General features: G+C 44.4%; 1 long non-coding RNA gene across 2 annotated transcripts; it reads left to right on the forward strand.

Annotated features, from left to right (window-relative positions):
• The first annotated feature begins 792 nt into the window (after nucleotides 1–792).
• Nucleotides 793–2949, forward strand: LOC135518663 (uncharacterized). 2 transcript variants are annotated; one of them, XR_010452201.1, is made up of 6 exons: nucleotides 793–853; nucleotides 1267–1327; nucleotides 1441–1537; nucleotides 1849–1905; nucleotides 1975–2069; nucleotides 2684–2949. It is a non-coding gene; the product is annotated as an uncharacterized LOC135518663 (long non-coding RNA). The 2 variants fall into 2 exon arrangements; XR_010452202.1 differs by lacking the exon at nucleotides 1975–2069.
• The last annotated feature ends 6094 nt before the right edge of the window (nucleotides 2950–9043 follow it).

The raw sequence follows: 9043 nt of genomic DNA on the forward strand, positions 1-9043 counted from the left end.
GCACTCCTTTAATAAACACTTGAAAAGAAAGATAATAGAATGAGTAAATGGAAGGGATGAAAGTGTGTCTCAGTCCAGAAGTGAGTACTTGGAGAAGTGGAGGAGAAGAGGAGTATCCCTGTCTGTTTCCATGTGAGATTCTAGAAGCAGGCACTTGAGTCTCAAATGTTGCCTTACATTCTCTGAATGTGCACAACTTCTCATCCTACTGGGCGCATACTGCTGGAATCAACAGTTTTCAATGGAATTTCACAATGTATTGTGCCATGAAAGGCAGAAGGGCAAGACAGGTGGGTCCAGAAAAATCAGGCAAGTGTCAAAAACTGGGAAGAATAGAAAAAGAGAATAAAAAACAGGAGCACAGGAAAACACGCTGGTTGACTTGAAAACATACAAGATGAACAAACTGGCACAGAGATACAGAAAACACTGGGATAAACACACTGTGGTAAATAAGCGACACCTGGAGGAGGTGGAGACAATCACAAGAACAGGTGAAACAGATCAGGGCGTGACAGTACACCCCGCTATACCTGATCGGGTGTCAGTGGTGAAAATCGGTGATGAGGGCCGGGTCCAGAATGTATTTAGCAGGAACCCAGCACCTCTCCTCCGGACCATAACCCCCCCAGTCAACCAAGTACTGGAAACCCCTGCCCAGTGGTCAAACTCTCAGGAGGCATCTCATTGTATACGCAGGCTGGCCATCGATGACCTGGGGGGAGGGATGGGCCTAGAAACAGAACTGGACTGTGAGACAGGACTGTGAGACAAGGGCTTAACGGGGCTTAACGGAAAACTAAAACGCTGCACAAGACACCAAGCGATTACAGTGAGGAGGACCATTCACAACGTAAGCCAACCCCTTATTCTTGTCTTTCATCAATGTATTTGAGAAAGGTTACTGCTGCCATGCTATGTGTTGCTGCCATGTTATGTCACTGTCTGAAGTAACTCTTTATGTAGTGTTGTCTCTCTTGTCGTGATGTGTGTTTTTTGTCCTGTATTATTATTATTATTATTTAAAAAAATGTTTACTAATTGCAGGCACTGTCCCGGCAGGTTTTTTTGGCTTTTGGTAGGCCATCGTTGTAAATAGAAATTTGTTTTTAACTGACTTGCCTCGTTAAATAAAGGTTAAATTGAAAAATAATAACAAGGTATTCTAATTGCACCAAGAATTGCCATGATGTTGTCAAATATTTTAGTCTTCATGCTCCAGGGATAGGTCATGTGGGAGACCAAAGTCTCTTTCTGCCTCTTCAGGTGAGAGATCACCCTCACCAAAGCATTGCTAAGGCTGACCCTTTTCCTATGCCGGATGCAAGTATGACATTTTTAAAGAATTTTTTTATTATACTGAAATGATGCTATTATATTTGGAAGTGAACGAATGTAAAACTACTTTGTTTCCATTGAGAGATCCCTGATCTTTTAAAGGACAGTCGCCCAAGTCCGGTTGAAGAATTCTACTTCAAGGTGAATAAGATTGAAGATGGAAGAGCAGCTAATGGAGAATAATTTTAGAAAATACATGGTAAGAAATTAAATGTTTCATTGTTATGCATTTTTTTATTTTACCTTTATTTAACTAGGCAAGTCAGTTAAGAACAAATTCTTATTTTCAATGACAGCCTAGGAACAGTGGGTTAAATGCCTTGTTCAGGGACAGAACAACAGACCTTGTCAGCTCAGTGATTTGATCTCCCAACCTTTCAGTTACTAGTCCAATGCTCTAACCACTAGGCTACCTGCCACCCCGAGTTGAATGACTATATTGCCGTATAGTACTGGATGGAAAAATCCTGTACTTGTGTAATGCATTGTTGTCCTTTTGTAAAATTACAGATATCTCAAAGCTGTGTGGGAAGACATACTAGACCGGTTGAAAAGAGCAATGCACCGGTAAACTATTACTTTTACATTTGTTCATGGTGTTTTTCTTGTAAAGTACATATTTTGTGTTCTATACAGAAACCTGACAAACAGCCTCATGTCAACAATGAATATGAAAGGAAATAAAGGGAACAGGGCCTTTGAGGACTCCAACCTTTGCAGCGTCATCATAGGTACAGTGTTGTGTATTCATGGATGCTAAGGGAAGCCAGGCTTCCCCATTCCAAAAAAATACACACATTTTATTTAGTCTTTCTGTGTTTTAATAATTTTCCTTCAATTTGCAAGAGGCGGAATGTATCTCACAGAAGAAAGCATCCGAGCGAGCAAAACAGCTCCCCTCTGTCTCTCTACATGTAGGCCATCTATCTGATACTGTCTGCTCCAAATGAGTATATGACATTGTTGCCGCCTGTACCATTGAATGCAAGGGAGGCCAGCTTGGATTTGGCTTCTCTCCTATCAAATCAAGTTGAGAGCATACTGTACATCATTAACAGAAACACCTTGAATTGTTGCATCTTGTTGTGTTGTTGTCCTCCGGTGGCTGGCTAGCTAAAATTGGCCTTTTTCCTAAATTAGCCATGGATGGACATAGGGATTTGGACCTGTGGTTTAACTTAATTCTCCGTACCAGCCAATGATTATAACGGTGATTTTGATTCCTAAATAAAATAATGTACTTTTTATCCACGCACTGCTACTGGTACAGTAGAGTCCAAATAATGACATTTTACATGACATTTGCATAGCTTCTCTAGCTGATATTAGTTTCCCCCCTTTACAGCAGGTGTGAGTCTTGGCAAATCAAAGGCTACAGAGGCGGAAATGCTACAGGTGATGTCAACCTGCCTGAAATATGCACCTTACCGCAAAGGGGGCCAGTGGGAGGGCCAATGAGGAAGAGGATGAAAGAGTTCTTAAGAAGTTAAAATCATCAAAGCCTTTTCCGACAGTGCCTTTTTTAAATTATTGTATATATCATTTGCTTCCAGAAGCTTGTGCCAGAAATGCCTTTTACATTTTTTTTAATAAAGAAAAATGTGGCTTGTACATCTATTTTGTGGTGCATTGCTTTTCATTTAATCCTTTCTTTACATGGATACAAAAAAATAGCTAAACTGTTTTTACATGGACAAAATGTACACAATGCTGTTCCAAGTTACGATTCTAATTGTGTTACACAGATTGACAATGGTCAACAGTAGTATAGACCCTTAAATGTTGAAGATACATTTTGCACCATTAGTAGAATTGTATTATATATATATCAGGGTACTTTTCAAGTGTGTGCAAAATCAGAAAGATCCTGATTGATAGTTTGTTTTCAGGCTCTTATCTTTATTTAATGTACATAAGTTTACATCACAAAGTGTAAACTATTTCTTAACATCTCATCAACACACTTTATGGATTGGTGACAATCCCTGATGAATTCATGGTGTTTTGGTCAAACCAGGTCACAATGTGTTCTCAAACTCACTCCAATATTTAAATGTAGTTGATTATAGTTTTCAAATGCGATAGTACCAAAATGAAATAACTGTTGGCTGTCTTTTTGAGTGGGTGAATAACAGTTGACACGTCATTGATCAATGTCTCAACCAATTATTATCCAAATACACGTTGAAATGACAGGGTGTGCCCAGTGGGATCATTCCTCATTCTTCACCTTTGAACTTGTTACACCCTGATCTGTTTTACCTGTCCTTGTTATTGTCTCCACCCCCTCCAGGTGTCACTTGTTTTCCCCAGTGTATTTATCCCCGTGTTTTCTGTCTCTCTGTGCCAGTTCGTCTTGTATGTTCCAAGTCAACCAGCAGTTGTACCCGTTCTCCTGCCTTTGCTATTCTCCTTTTTTTAGTCCTCCCGGTATTGACCTTTGCCTGTTCTGGACTCTGTAAACACCTGCCTGACCATTCTGCCTGCCTTGGCTTCGAGCCTGCCTGCCAGTCTGTACCTCCTGGACTCTGAACTGGTTTTGACCTTTTGCCTGTCCACGACCATTCTCTTGCCTACTCCTCTTTGCATTATTAAACATCTAAGACTCCAACCATCTGCCTTCTGTGTCTGCATCTGGGTCTCGCCCTGAGTTATGATAGTACGAACTGGGCATGACAGACCCAGCAGACTTGGATCAGCTCCGCCACGCTGTCTCCCTGCAGGGAGCCACCAATGAGAGACATGAGGAGCTGTTACAGGACCTTCTGGAAAGGCTTAGTTCTCTGACAGAACGCCACAACCAAGAGTTTAAGGCTACTATGGAGCTCAATTGAGGAGTTAACTCATTGGCTGTCTGCCATCCCTGAGAGACCCCAACCTCTCGGTACATTTTGTTCCTTTTAGTGGTGAGTTGGTACAGCATACCTCAGTTCTCCGAGAACCCCGCATACCTCCTCCGGAGCGATATTCTGGAGATCCTGGTACCAGTCGGGGATTTCTTTCTCAATGCAAGCTTTTTTTTGAGCTACAGCCATCTTCATTCCCTTTGGACCGATCGAAGATATATATTTATATTATTACTCTAATATCGGGAAGGGCGCTCTCCTGGGCAACGGCTGTTTGGGAGCAACAATCCACCCTTTGCTGTCATCTGATGAAATTCATGGTGGAGGTGAGGAAGGTATTCGAGTCTCCGGTATCCGGGAGAGAGGCGGCAAGTAAGCTACTTGATTTACATCAAAACTCCCATAGTGTGGCAGACCATTCGTTTGATTTTGCACGTTGGCTGCAGAGAGTGCCTGGAATCCGGAGTCTCTCTTCGATACCTTTCTTCACAGATTACCTGTGGTGGTAAAAGATAAGCTAGCTGCTCGGGAATTGCTGGTGAATCTTGACTCCCTCATCGCCCTAACCATTAAAATTGATGGACGCTTAAGGGAACACAGGAGTGAGAGGAGGTCTGGCCTCGGGCACACTCGTTCACCCGCTATGGCTCCCTCACCTTCAAAGGAATCCGGAAGTTCCCGAATGCAGACTTCCCGAGAGAATCCGAAGCCACGCGAGCTCCCTTGTGAATTATCAACAATGGGTGAGTTGGATTCTCCTGAGCCTATGCAATTGGAAGAGCTAGGTTATCGGTTGGGGAACGCTCACGTACGCTAAATTCCAACTGTTGTCTGTACTGTGGAGGGGCAGGACATTACATAGCTACCTGCCCTGTTAGGAAACCCTTGTCTCTGGTGGGTACAAGTACTTTGGTGAGTCTGGCTGGGAATTCCCTAATTCCCATCAACCCCACACTTTTTTTGTGCTTGTGTTTTGGGGAGACCAATCTAAGTCTCTGGGGCGGACGAAAATCTTACGGATGCTACTATTGCTTCTGAGCTAGGTATTCCCATTCAATCTCTCTCGGTTCCCATGGATGTTAGGGCACTGGACGGCCACTCAATAGGCGGAGTCACCCATACTACTGTGCCCATTCAAATACGGATTTCCGGTAACCACAGTGAGACCATACAGTTCCTCATGTTCCTGTTGTCTTGGGGTTTTCCTGGCTCCAAAAACATAACCCTGTTATTAACTGGACCACAAGCTCCATCATGGGTTGGAGTCCATCTTGCCATTCTCATTGTCTTCAAGCAACACAGCCTTCCTCCAGACGTCTTCCTCAGGATGTAAGCAAGGCTTTGGATTTTTCTGTCATTCCCACTGAATACCATGACCTACTTGAAATTTTCAGTAAGGCACATGCTACATCCCTACCCCTACACCGTCCTTATGATTGTGCCATTAATCTTCTCCTAGACACCACACCACCTCGGGGTCGGCTATATTCTCTATCCGGGCCGGAGACCAAGGCTATGGAGGAGTAAATAGAGGAGCTTCTGGCCACTAGGGTTTTTCTTTGTGGAGAAGGACAAGACCCTGCGTCCATGTATTGACTACCGGGAACTGAATGACATTACTGTCAAAAATCATTACCCTCTACCACTTCTCGGATTTTGAACCTCTCCAGGGGGCCACCATTTTTTCCAAGTTGGACCTTCAGAATGCCTACCACCTGGTTCGGATACGGAAAGCGGGAGAGTGGAAGAGAACCTTCGACACAGCCAGTGGACATTATGAGTATCAGGTCACGCCGTTTGGACTCACCAACACCTCCGCTGTCGTTCAGGCTTTGGTAAATGATGTGCTCCGCGACATGCTCAACCGTTTTGTGTACTTCTACCTTGACGACATCCTGTTTTTTCCGATCTGCCCAAGAACATGTTCTTCCAGTCAGGCAGGTCCTTCAGCGTCTCCTGGTTAACCTCTTGGAACTCTAGGGCCGCAATTTCATTTTTGGATGAAAAACGTTCCCGTTTTAAACAAGATATTTTGTCACAAAAAGATGCTTGACTATGCATATAATTGATAGCTTTCGAAAGAAAACACTGACGTGTCCAGGACTGCAAAGATATTTTCTGTGCGTGCCCTAGAACGTGAGCTTCAGGCAAAACCAAGATGAGACGGCACCCAGGAAATGAGCAGGATTTTTGAGGCTCTGTTTTCCATTGTCTCCTTATATGGCTGTGAATGCGAGAGGAGTAAGTCTGCCCTTTCTGTCGTTTCCCCAAGGTGTCTGCAGCATTGTGACGTATTTGTAGGCATGGTCAATCTTCCAATGATATAAGAGACCACATTTACCAGGTGTCCGCCCGGTGTCCTGCGCCGAAATTGGTGCGCAAAAGTCAGCTGCAAGTATTTTTCCATGGAATTTAGAGAAGAATACAGGCTTCCACGAACGATATATCAATGAAGAGATATGTGAAAAAACACCTTGAGGATTGATTCCAAACAACGTTTGCCATGTTTCGGTCGATATTATGGAGTTAATTCGGAAAAAGTTTGACGTTGTAGGTGACTGAATTTTCGGTTCGTTTCGGTAGCCAAATGCGATGTACAAAACGGAGCGATTTCTCCTACACACAGACGCTTTCAGGAAAAACTGCGCTTTTGGTATGTAACTGAGAGTCTCCTCATTGAAAACATCCGAAGCTCTTCAAAGGTAAATTATTTTATTTATTTGGTTATCTGGTTTTTGTGAAAATGTTGCGTGCTAAATGCTACTCAAAATGCTAAGCTAGCTTAGCATACTCTTACACAAATTAGTCCATTGCTATGGTTCAAAAGCATATTTTGAAAATATGAGATGACAGTGTTGTTAAGAAAAGGCTAAGCTTGAGAGCAGGCGCATTATTTTCATTTTATTTGCGATTTTCAGAAATCGTTAACATTGCGTTATGCTAATGAGCCTGAGGCTTTAGTCACGATCCCGGATCCGGGATGGGGAGATTCAAGAGGTTAACAAACTGTTCGTGAAAGCTGAGAAGTGTGAGTTCCATAGCTCTACAATCGCTTTTCTGGGATATGTCATTGCTGAGGGTAATGTCCAGATGGATCCTGGAAAGGTAAAAGCAGTGGTGGATTGGCCCCAGCCAACATCCAGGGTGCAGTTGCAACATTTCCTAGGATTCTCAAACTACCGCCGTTTCATTCGGGGTCACAGCACCTGGAGGCTCCCCTCTCGGCACTCACTCCTCCCAAGGTACCATTCAAATAGTCGGCAACAAAGTCTTTCTGGACCTGAGGTATAGGTTCACAACAGCACCCATCCTCATCCATCAGGACCCGTCTTGTCAATTTGTGGTTGTGGCGGATGTTTCTAATGTTGGAGTGTCCAAGCAATCTGCCCAGGACCAGAAGCTTCATCCCTGTGCCTTCCTGTCCCATCGTCTCAATTCTACAGAGAGGAACTACAATGTAGTCAACTGAGAACTCCTGGTGGTCAAGATGGCATTGGAAGAGTGGAGGCACTGGAAGGAAGGAGCAGAACAGCCATTCTTGGTCTGGACCAAACATTAAAATCTGGAATATATCCGTACAGCCATGCGCCTCAACTCCAGGCAGGCCCGGTGGGCTCTGTTGTTTACCAGATTTAACTTGACCATTTCCTACCGCCCAGGGTCCAAAAATGTGAAGCCTGATGCTCTCTCTCACCTATAAAGTTCCTTGACATCCGAAACCATTCTCCCTACCTCATGCCTAGCAGCCACAGTGGATTGGGGTATTGCGACTCTGGTTCGCAAGGCACAACGCTCCCAGCCTGGACCTGATGGAGGCCCGGCCCACCAGCTGTTTGACCCCAACTAAGTCCCATCCCAGGTCCTGGAATGGGCTCATTCCTCCAGGCTAACCTGTTATCCTGGTTCCTGCTGTACCCTAGCCTTCCTTCGACAACGTTTCTGGTGTCTCACAATGGTTCCTGATGTCTCTGTCTTCGTCGCCACATGCACGGTGTGTGCCCAGAACAAGACTCCGGCAAGCTCCTTCTGGCCATCTTCAGCCCCTACCAGTCTCTCATCGTCCCTGTTCCCATATCTCTCTGGACTTTGTCTCTGGGTTTCCCCTGTCTGATGTCATTCTGACAGTGGTGGATTGGTTTTCTAAGGCAGCTCATTTTATCGCTCTCCCTAAACTACCCTCTGCCAATGAAACGGCGCAGCTCATGTTGCAGCACGTCTTCCGGATCCATGGTCTCCCGGTGGAAATGGTTTCCGACAGAGGTCCTCATTTCTCATCTAGGTACAACGCTGTGTACTACTCTCTTCACAGAACAGCGCAAACTGGCTCTAACCTGAATAGAAAGAGGAGTGAGAGGCCCCAGTGCACATCTGAACAAGAGGACAAGTACATTAGAGTGTCTAGTTTGAGAAACAGACCTCAACTGGCAGCTTCATTAAATAGTACCCGCAAAACACCAGTCTCAACGTCAACAGTGAAGAGGCGACTCTGGGATGCTGGCCTTCTAGACAGAGTTGCAAAGAAAAAGCCAAATCTCAGACTGGCCAATTAAAAGAAAAGATTAAGATGGGCAAAAGAACACAGACACTGGACAGAGGAAGATTGGGCAAAAGTGTTATGGAAAGGTGAATCTATGTTTGAGTTGTTCGGATCACAAAGAACATTAGTGAGATGCAGAACAAATGAAAAGATGCTGGAGGACTATTTGATGCCATCTGTCAAGCATGGTGTAGGCAATGTGATGGTCTGGGGGTACTTTGGTGGTGGTAAAGTGGGAGATTTGTAAAGGGTAAAAGGGATCTTGAAGAAGGAAGGCTATCACTCCATTTGTCAACGCCATGCCATACCCTGTGTTTAATTG

The sequence above is a fragment of the Oncorhynchus masou genome, chromosome 28 (assembly GCF_036934945.1).
Source record: "Oncorhynchus masou masou isolate Uvic2021 chromosome 28, UVic_Omas_1.1, whole genome shotgun sequence".
Classification (NCBI taxonomy): Eukaryota; Metazoa; Chordata; class Actinopteri; order Salmoniformes; family Salmonidae; genus Oncorhynchus; species Oncorhynchus masou.